Here is a 9,479-nt window from a genome sequence, read left to right on the forward strand (position 1 = left end):
GGGCGAAGCTTGGGATTATTCTGCAATCTCCAACCCTCCCTCCCCAGGGAAGACTTTTTTTTTTTGTACATTCCATATCTTTCTTTTTAAATCATTCTTTTTTTTCCTTTTCTTTTGTCTCCGTCTTTCTCTCTCTCTCTCTCCCTCTCTTTCCATTGACAACATGTAGCTGTCCCGGGTCTCCGAGCACCAATCACAAGCCACTGTGAAAAGTAGCGTGTGTGTGCGTGTGTGTGTGTGTGTGTGGGGGGGGGGGGGGCGGGGTCGCTTTTTCCGGTTGTCGATAAGGAGAACAGTGGTTCTGACAGGTGGAAAACACCTCCGCAGGGCTGCTCTCAGCCTTCATTACACAGGCCACTACAACACTAATCTGTAAAGTGTGCGTGCGTGTCCTGGCGACTTCAAACACGCGAGTCTCGGGAGTCAAAGTGACTTGAGCCGGCGAACACATGGACTATGTTGGTAGACCAAACCTACAGTACAGCCCGTTAGTACCACTGTAACCCACCGAGACACAGAAGTACACACACACACACACACACACACACAGATAATGTATGTACATCCAGCTCCTACAGCTCCCCTGTGAGAGTCACTCTGAGGACACAGGGAGAGAGGACTCAGGGAACTAGCAAACCTAGAATGATGTCATACTTATGTCGCACTGGATCGCACAGAACTGTGGAAAACAACATCAATACACAGACACATCTCGTCCCCAAACTCGATGTTTAAGATGCCTTTAAGGAGGCTTTTCGGAAGTTCTTTATCTAGATGTCTGGGTGTGAATAGGTATTTTAGTGTGTGTCATACCTGCAGGGCAGTGGTTGGTGCGATGCTCGGTTAGTTCAGCCAGACATTCAAAGTCCTGCTGGCAGTTTGTCACAGGTGAATATTGACTCGTCGTCAAGGTCGTCGTCGCCCATGCGGTCGTCATGGCTGGTGACACTGTGATCGCCATCCTCAAAGCCCATCCCATGGCGCTCTTTAGACTCTGCCTCCTTGTCAGGGACATCTGTTGAAAGACACACAAAGCACACAGGTGAGTTAGTACGGTCCTAGTCATAAGCACCCCTCACCAGAGACTGACCAGTTATTTCAAACCTCATTTTCAAACCAACTCTGTGACACACGGTTGTGTTGTGTGTGTGTCTGTGTGTGTGTGTGGGTGGAGAGAGAGCGTTTGGTGCCAGCCTGTGTGCCCGCACTGCCACTGGTGGCACGCGGAGCGGAGCAGAGGAAGAATGGGCTGGCCCAATCCTCCATCCACTATTGTGGCTCCATTTTCACACCTTATTATCACATTTAACGCTCGCTCCAAAAGGACTGCACTGGAGTCTGAGGGAGGGAGGGGGGGAATAGACAGGGGGGAGAGAGAGGGGACTTGAGGGCAGAGGTGGGATGGAGGGAGAGAGTGGAGGAGGCAGGAAGAAAGGAGTGGGAGGGGGGGGGGGGAAGAGGAAGGCAAGGGAGCGAGGGAGCAAGGTGTGCTGTCTGGGCCCCCTTCAGGCTTCACATCCTGTGCAATCAGGGCAAAGCAGTAGGAGGCAGAGCCAATCAGAGCAGACGGGGAGGAGGCTGACCAATCATAGCGAGGGAGGGTCTCTGCTCCCCATACACACAGCTCTCATTAGCTGTGCATTAGGCTGCTGCCCACTTGCCCGCTGTCCACTACCTGTAACCCAACTCTGGGAGCTCGTAACAGAGGTGGGCTGATTACTACCCCTGAGGCCAGATGACGTCTGGAAGACTTCGATAAGCGTAGTCATCTATAGTGTAGCCTGGGTTACGGTGGTTTGCTAGCATGCTGTTAGGATGAAGGGTTGCCGGGAGAGGAAGCCACTGTGGAGAAATGAGACACAGCCCCAAAGCAGAAGACCAGGAGGAGAGAGAGAGAGAGAGGACCAGGAGGAGAGAGAGAGAGAGAGGACCAGGAGGAGAGAGAGAGAGAGAGAGGACCAGGAGGAGAGAGAGAGAGAGAGAGGACCAGGAGGAGAGAGAGAGAGAGAGAGAGAGAGGACCAGGAGGAGAGAGAGAGAGAGAGAGAGAGGACCAGGAGGAGAGAGAGAGAGAGAGAGGGACCAGGAGGAGAGAGAGAGAGAGAGAGAGAGAGAGAGAGAGAGAGAGAGAGAGAGAGAGAGAGAGAGAGAGAGAGAGAGAGAGAGAGAGAGAGAGAGAGAGAGAGAGAGAGAGAGAGAGAGAGAGAGAGAGAGAACATGCTCAGGGAGAGGTGTGGAGGGATGGGGGGACTGAGGGATGGAGGTGTTTAGGGGGACAGGAGGGGGAGGAAGAAGGAGGAGGAGGAGGGGGAAGTGAGGGGGGGGGGTGGCCATCTGTCCAGTGGTGAGAGCACCGTCTGGACAGGGAGGAGAGTGGCCCCTAACTGACGCTACACACACACACACACACCTCTAACCATACTCATGGGGCTGTATGTTTCCAAGCAGAATTCCAATGTATGCACTGGTAAACAGGATAGACTAAGCTTTAACTGAAAGACACAGTGGCAGTATAAACACACTAGGATACAGACAGAACGACCGACAAGACAGGCAAGACAGGCAAGACAGGCAAGACAGACAAGACAGACAAGACAGACAAGACAGACAAGACAGGCAAGACAGGCAAGACAGGCAAGACAGGCAAGACAGACAAGACAGGCAAGACAGGCAAGACAGATATTGTGATGAGCAGTAGGAACAGCATCTCCTCATCAGTCTAGATGCACATCAAAAGTGCCTTGCATCTCTTTAGCATTCCTATAGCATACCATACATGCATGGATGCACGCACGCACACACACACACACACACACACACACACACACACACACACACACACACACACACACACACACACACACACACCTAGGTGCCCTCATGCCAGAGGTACAGGCACTGCCAACAATCCAGAGCATGCCAGCACAACCTGCTACCATGACAACGAGGGAGGAGTCAAACGAGACCTTGCTCTGCCCCTCTCCACCTTTCTTTCTCTTCCCCACGCCCACCGTTTGGCCCCCCACCTCTCTCCACCCCTCCACTCTCCTTTATTATCGATCTCCCCACCGACTTCTCTATTTGTTTTTAGCCATTTTCTCACTTTACCTTTCTCCAACCCTGCAGTCATACCAAACCTCTCCATATTTACCCTTCTAACAACCCTCTCTCTCTCCCCTCTCCATCTCCCTGCTCCTCCATCCTCCACTCCACAGGGCTCGGGTAGATGGATGCTCCTCTGCAGGAGGACGAGAGGATGAGGGGATGAGAGGGGCTGGCACAGTCGGGATGGCGCTCGGTAGCGTGGGGTGGGGGGGGCTCCCTGTCACCACCAGACCCCCTACCCTAGTCCCAGCCCCCCACTTCCCTACCTACATACACTCACTCAACACAAAGACACACACACACACGACTCATTTACTCAACTCACACACACACACACACACACACTCAAGCAGTAAGCGTTTCCAATCTCAGAGGGCGGGGGGGGTCTCAGGAGGGGGTCTAGGGCACTCTTCATTTAGAGGCCGCTGGCTGGCTGGCTGGCTGAGAATGGCAGGGAGCAGGCACCACCATTAGGCCTTCCTTGATGGATTTTTCTGCCAGCCAGCCAGGCTGCCTGGTTGCCTGCCTGTTACAGAGGGAGATTAATAAACTGCACTCAAACTAGCTACCCACCTACTAAGGCTTCACACACACACACTCAACTAACTGGAGACAGGCTGCGGATGCGGGGGTGATGTGGAGGAGGGCAGGTGGGCTCGTATGGGGGGGGCCAGGGTAGACCAGGGAGAGAGAAGGGGGCAGGGGCAGCGGGGGAGAACCAGGCAGGGAGGAGGGGAGGGGAAGGGAAGGGAGCAGGTGCTGGAATGTGTCTCTCAGGGAGGGTAGGCCTGATTTGAGAACATTTGTTTTCATGAGGATGGTGACTACAAACACGGCCAGATGTAAACAAAGAGAATCCGGTTCCCTTACTACTGGTTCATACCAGGTTCATACCACTGGCACTATACACACACACACACACACACAGAACTGTCACAGAAAGGCAGCATACAGTAGAGACACGGAAGGTCCGAAGCCTAACCGTCATGATGCAAAGACATAAATTAAGCGGAATCGTTCTTCACCTTAGACCCACACACATGCAGAAATACACTGGGAACACACCCGCACACACAGCGAGTGTGTGGGGCAGTAAAGTGTGCTGAGGTCATTACTAATAAGGCTCAGTAGAGTCGTTGGAGACTGGTCGGGTGTTTTCTGACATAATTCAAGGTGAGGGGAGGAAGCAGAAATGAAATGAGGGCTTACGCTGGAAGTGGTGTCCAAGGAGACTAATGATTTCTAAAGGGCCATTCAGACCAACAAGGTCTCTTTATGTACCGAGACGCATTCTTTCAGCCCGAATTAGTGTGTATGCGCTTGTGTGCGGGTGTGTTTGTAAATATATCTAAAACATCTACAAAGATGGTGCGTGTGTTTGTGTGTGTGTGTTCAGGTACCTTTTAAGAGACTATATTTCTCACCCAGGCCTATTTTCCAACTATGTATAGAGGTACAGACAGCTACTCAGTCATGAGCTGTGCAACATTAGCGCAAATGAGGAAAGCACTCTGCCTGGGTGCGAGCAAACAAAAGGGTCAGCCCTGAAACTGTCGTCGTTTCATTCCCACCGAACCGACGCGCGTTTCCCTTTCTGTAAATGCAGCCGTGTCTGACCCCGATAGCTCCCTGAGCCTCGCAGCCGTCTCCCTCCATCACCCTCTCCCATCCTCCTCCTTTCTCGCCTATCCCTTTTTCTTGCACACGCATTTATTTTGTTTAGCATTCCTGCCTGGTTCTTCGCGCACTGCGGCCCCCCCAGACACCAGACACTACCTTGGGGGAAAGGCACGGAGGTGGGAGAAAGTAGGGGGTGCATGTGGCAGGCCCCTGAAGCTAACACACACACACACTCAGTTCTCCCAGTGCCAGCTGGAGCTGTGCCCCTCCTCCCCCCCCCCCCCCCTTACACACACTCACTTTCAGAGAACCATTATCTCTGAGTCACAGACTGTCCCCATGCCAGGAGTGCAACACACACGTTTTATACAAATACAAACACACTCATATAAATACACACACACACACGCACACACGCGCACACACCAGTGACTCAAATAAGTCGTGCCCTACAAAGACGCACACACAAATACACTCGTACACACTTAAATACAAACACGTCGATGAACATACAAGCAAATGCCTGCATAGACACATTTTACAAACATATTCGACTTCATTTATATTGAAAAGGACATGCACGTGGTATGATCAGCTTGTGCACTCTAAATAAAACGTCAATTAGGTATGATGTTTTTCTTTCTGTGGTCAATGTCCAAGACTCAACTGGCAAAAGCAAACATGCCTGTACCTGTAAACATCCCTGTGTGCATGTGTGTGTTGTGGGACATCTGCATTATTATGTGTGTGTAAATGTCTCTCTTTGTATGCGTGTGTGTGTGTGTTTTTCTCTCACTGTCTGTGTTCGCATGTGTGTTTATCCGTGTGTGGGGTAATTAGAAAAAGAGAAGTGAATTAACAGAGTCCACAGAGCTGCCGTGTTGATGGAGCGAGCCACGCCTAGCTGGGACACGCTAATTAGCGCTCGTTAGCCAGATATGTGTGTTTTCTCTCCTGTTCGAACGTGACCGAGATCTGGGAGGTAATTAGAGACGAGGGGGGGGGGGGGGGGGATCATGGACACCGCCAGGCATGAAGCAGAGAGACCAAAGAGAGGGAGACATCGAAGTGGGAGAGACTAAGATAGAAAGTGGGAGAAGATGAGAGAGATACCAGAGAGAGAGAGGGTGAGAGGACCAGTCTCTCTGACCATGCTAGATGATAAGGGGACGGGGGGTTTCTGAGAACAGGTCAATAATATGTAGTGCAGAGTATGAAGGACAACCTCTGGTCTTAATTCAGCCTACAGGCTTCCGGGCTCCGGGGCCCGGGCTCCGGGGCCCGGGCTCCGGGGCCCAGGCTCCGGGGCCCAGGCTCCGGGGCCCAGGCTCCGGGGCCCAGGCTCCGGGGCCCAGGCTCCGGGGCGCAGCCCTGCCAGGTTGTTGCCGCTGCGGTTCAGTTCAGACCAGCTGTTGGAAATTTGCTGTGAGCCAGAAAACTACAGAGGCCTGTTAAGGACACACTGCACCCTCACAGAAGAGTAAATCTGCTTGACACGCAGCCTTGAAATGCTGGTGTGCAGACAAACACACACACACACACGGCTTGTCAAGCACTGGCAGAACAGCCAGACCTAGGAGATGGAAAAATACACTCCAACTTCCACAAGACGGTGTTTTTATACAAAACAGCTATAGTACAAGACTGCCTTTCAACTCCTTGAGACACGCACACACACCCCTCACAAGCAAATGTAGTCAAGTGCAGTCGACAGATCCCCAGCTGTAGAGGAAATTCAGGGGAAAGCCCTAATCTGGCGAGGACATGAGTCAGGAACAAAGAACGAAGAACACATGCAAGGACTCTGACGGCGCCCGCCCGAACCGAGCTCCCTGTCCTGTGAGCCGTCCTGCGCCGTGTCCACGGAGGTATGGGACTGGTACTGGTACTAGTGACGGATATGAAGACGCCAGGATCCAGGACTGACAGATGACTGACTGGGACACACTCTCTTAAAAACACACACACACACAGTAAGAGCAGGTGCAGCTGGATTGGACTACATAGGCCCATTATCTCAGGGGAACTCACTACCCCCCTTACCCTCTCTAACCCTAAACAATGCGTGTGTGTGTGTTTATGTACAGTATATATATATATATGATGCGTGTGTGCGTGTCTATTTAAGGCAGACATTTCTCCTCAGCCCTCTATCCCCCCTGACAATTTTCACAAGACAGCCCCCTTCCCAAGGGATCGTGGAGAGACACAGTGTACCAGGTAACACACACACACACCAACCCACCCCAGGGATGCAGGGAGGCAGGGGAGATGAGCACCCAACACACCTAGAGACGGATGATGAAAACCTACTGTATGCACGTCATGGAAGGAGACGGATCAAAACACACACACACACACACACACAGCTGCTCACTGAATCTCCTTATACATGGTTTCAGTTCCACCTACCCAAACACAATGGTTTACTGTACACCTACTGTACAAAGACAACACATTATAAACATGGACACACTACATGGACACACTATGGATTATAGTATAGATTTTCATACACCCAGACCCACTATACAGACAAAGACATAGCTTCACACACACACACACACACACACACACATATATATACAGCTCTTCTTCACATTTAAAAGTGTTTTCCTGTCGTTGCCTTGGGGAAATTAAAACTATAATATGGACCTCCAGAGGTTCACCCAAGGAGAGGAGAAAAAGAGAGAGAGAGGAAGAGAGAGACCAGTGTCCCTCCTTTCTGAGACTGTCCTCCAGATGAAGACATTACACTGTGACAACAGAAACACGTTCCAATGTAGCAGGCTACCCTTCCTGATATCTCTCCAATTCTATCTCCCGACACCCCAACCAACCACCCTCTCTCTCTCTCCCCTCTCTCTCTCTCATTTCTGTCCCCCCCCCCCCCCCCCCCCTTTCTCCATCCCTTCCCCCTTCCTCCGTTGCTCCAAGGGGGAATATAAACCGGAACATTCTTTCCCCTAGACAGACGGAAGGAGAGAGAAAGGGGGAGGGAGGGGGAAGGAGGATTCTGGCTCTGGCTCAGGTCGGCCTCTGGAGGGGGCTGTGTGTGTGCACCGCCACGAGACTGACACACGCACTGACTGACATCTCACTGGCTGCACACATCGGTCGCACCACAAAGACAAAACAGGAGCAACTACGGCACACACACACACACATCAAACACATCCACCCTGACAGACGCCAAGAAACAAACACACCCCAAGTCCCACCGATCCATCGTTCCTTTGCAGTGTGCGTCTGTGAGCGTGTGTGTGGTAGAAGAAGTATAGAATGGGTTGTACTTAACTGTGTTGTACTTTGTAACTAGTAGCGCCAAATGAGGGTTAGTGCTAGCTTAGCATCTCCTCTGGCCTGTCTGACAGGAGCTTAACTCACACAGCATGTTGATGCTGAATGGATGGAACACGGCTGACCAAGCTGTCACACAGGCAGTAGTGATATCACACACTGTCAAATTCAGATCCAATGAACGCAGCTCTTTTCATTGGCAAGTCTGCAGCTGCTAGCCAATGGCGGTGGGAGACAGTACATTAGGTTCTTATTATTCCGTTATTGAGACCTCTCTCTAGGGCATGAGCTGTCTTTTCCATGATGATGCAAAGAGCAGCCAGAGTGTGTGTTTGTATGTTTGTGAACACGTGTGGGTGCGTGTTTCATAGTGCATGTGAAAATATATGTTGACATGCAAAGATTATGGAGAAGTGCGTGTGTGTGTGTGTGTGTGTGTGTGTGTAGAAAAGGAGTGGCTGTCAGACAGGAAGGGCCGAACTTCACAGCTCTGGTGACGCCTATTAAAAAACATCATCTCATATCCTCCTGCCCTCCTCCCTCTTCCACAGAAATGACAAATGTCTGCATCCCTCTCCAACATTTTATAACCCGCTATCACCTTTCCCTTCCTCCTCTCTTCCTCTCTCTTCCTCTCTCTTCCTCTCTCTTCCCCTTCTCTTCCTCTCTCTTTCCTCTCTCTTCCTCTCTCTTCCTCTCTCTCCCCTCCTCTCTCCCCTCCTCTCTCCCCTCCTCTCTCCCCCTCCTCTCTCCCCTCCTCTCTCCCCTCCTCTCTCCCCCTCCTCTCTCTCCCCATCTTCCTCCCTCCCTCCTTCCCTGGTCTCCAGTGTCGGCCCTGGCTCGTTTTCTGTCTTTTCCCCTTCCCTCTCTTCCCCCAGTGAGCCAGGGAGGGCCGACTTGTTTTTCTGTCTCAGGGAGGCTGGGGTGGAGGGATGGGGGGGAGGGCAGGCACCTCCGGCCTATTCCCCAGTGGGACCGACCGAAGGGGCCCTTAAAGGTCCTTAGGGGCACGCGGTAGGGGGGAGGACTGGGGGCGCAGGGGCAGGGGGAGCCTGTTTGGCTTTTCCCGCTTGACTCCCCCCCCCCCCCCCCCCCCTTCCCCTCCTCTCTCTACCCCCCCTCCTCCCTGTGCTCTTCCAAACTCAACACACATTTTCCAGAGAAGAGAAGGGAGAGGGAAGAGAAAAAGGGATGGAGGGGGGGGGGGGGGGGGGGGCGTTCGGAATTTAATACCAGGAAAAGGCTGCCAGTGTCCTTGTCGACACCATCTCCCTGGGAATAGAGGAAGGAAGGTTTTTTTATCTTCTTAAATAAGAAATGGCGAGCAGCCCCCCGTGAGCTCAACACAGGAGCACAAACAAACACCGGAGAGAGGGAGGGAGGAGGAGGAGAAGAGCGAGGGGCCGAAACAGAAAGAGAGAGAGAGAAAAAGAGAGAGAGAGACAGTGAGACGGA

At 52.2% G+C, this 9,479-nt stretch overlaps 1 long non-coding RNA gene across 1 annotated transcript in view; it reads right to left on the reverse strand.

Moving 5' to 3' along the window:
- Nucleotides 1–916: 916 nt before the first annotated feature.
- Nucleotides 917–9,479, reverse strand: part of LOC136941499 (uncharacterized) — a 67,121-nt gene continuing 58,558 nt past the window's right edge. Inside the window, exon 3 of the long non-coding RNA XR_010876537.1 lies at nt 917–1,015. This is a non-coding gene — a long non-coding RNA (uncharacterized lncRNA). The remainder of the gene's footprint in view (nt 1,016–9,479) is intronic.

Source organism: Osmerus mordax, chromosome 4 (genome assembly GCF_038355195.1).
Source record: "Osmerus mordax isolate fOsmMor3 chromosome 4, fOsmMor3.pri, whole genome shotgun sequence".
Classification (NCBI taxonomy): Eukaryota; Metazoa; Chordata; class Actinopteri; order Osmeriformes; family Osmeridae; genus Osmerus; species Osmerus mordax.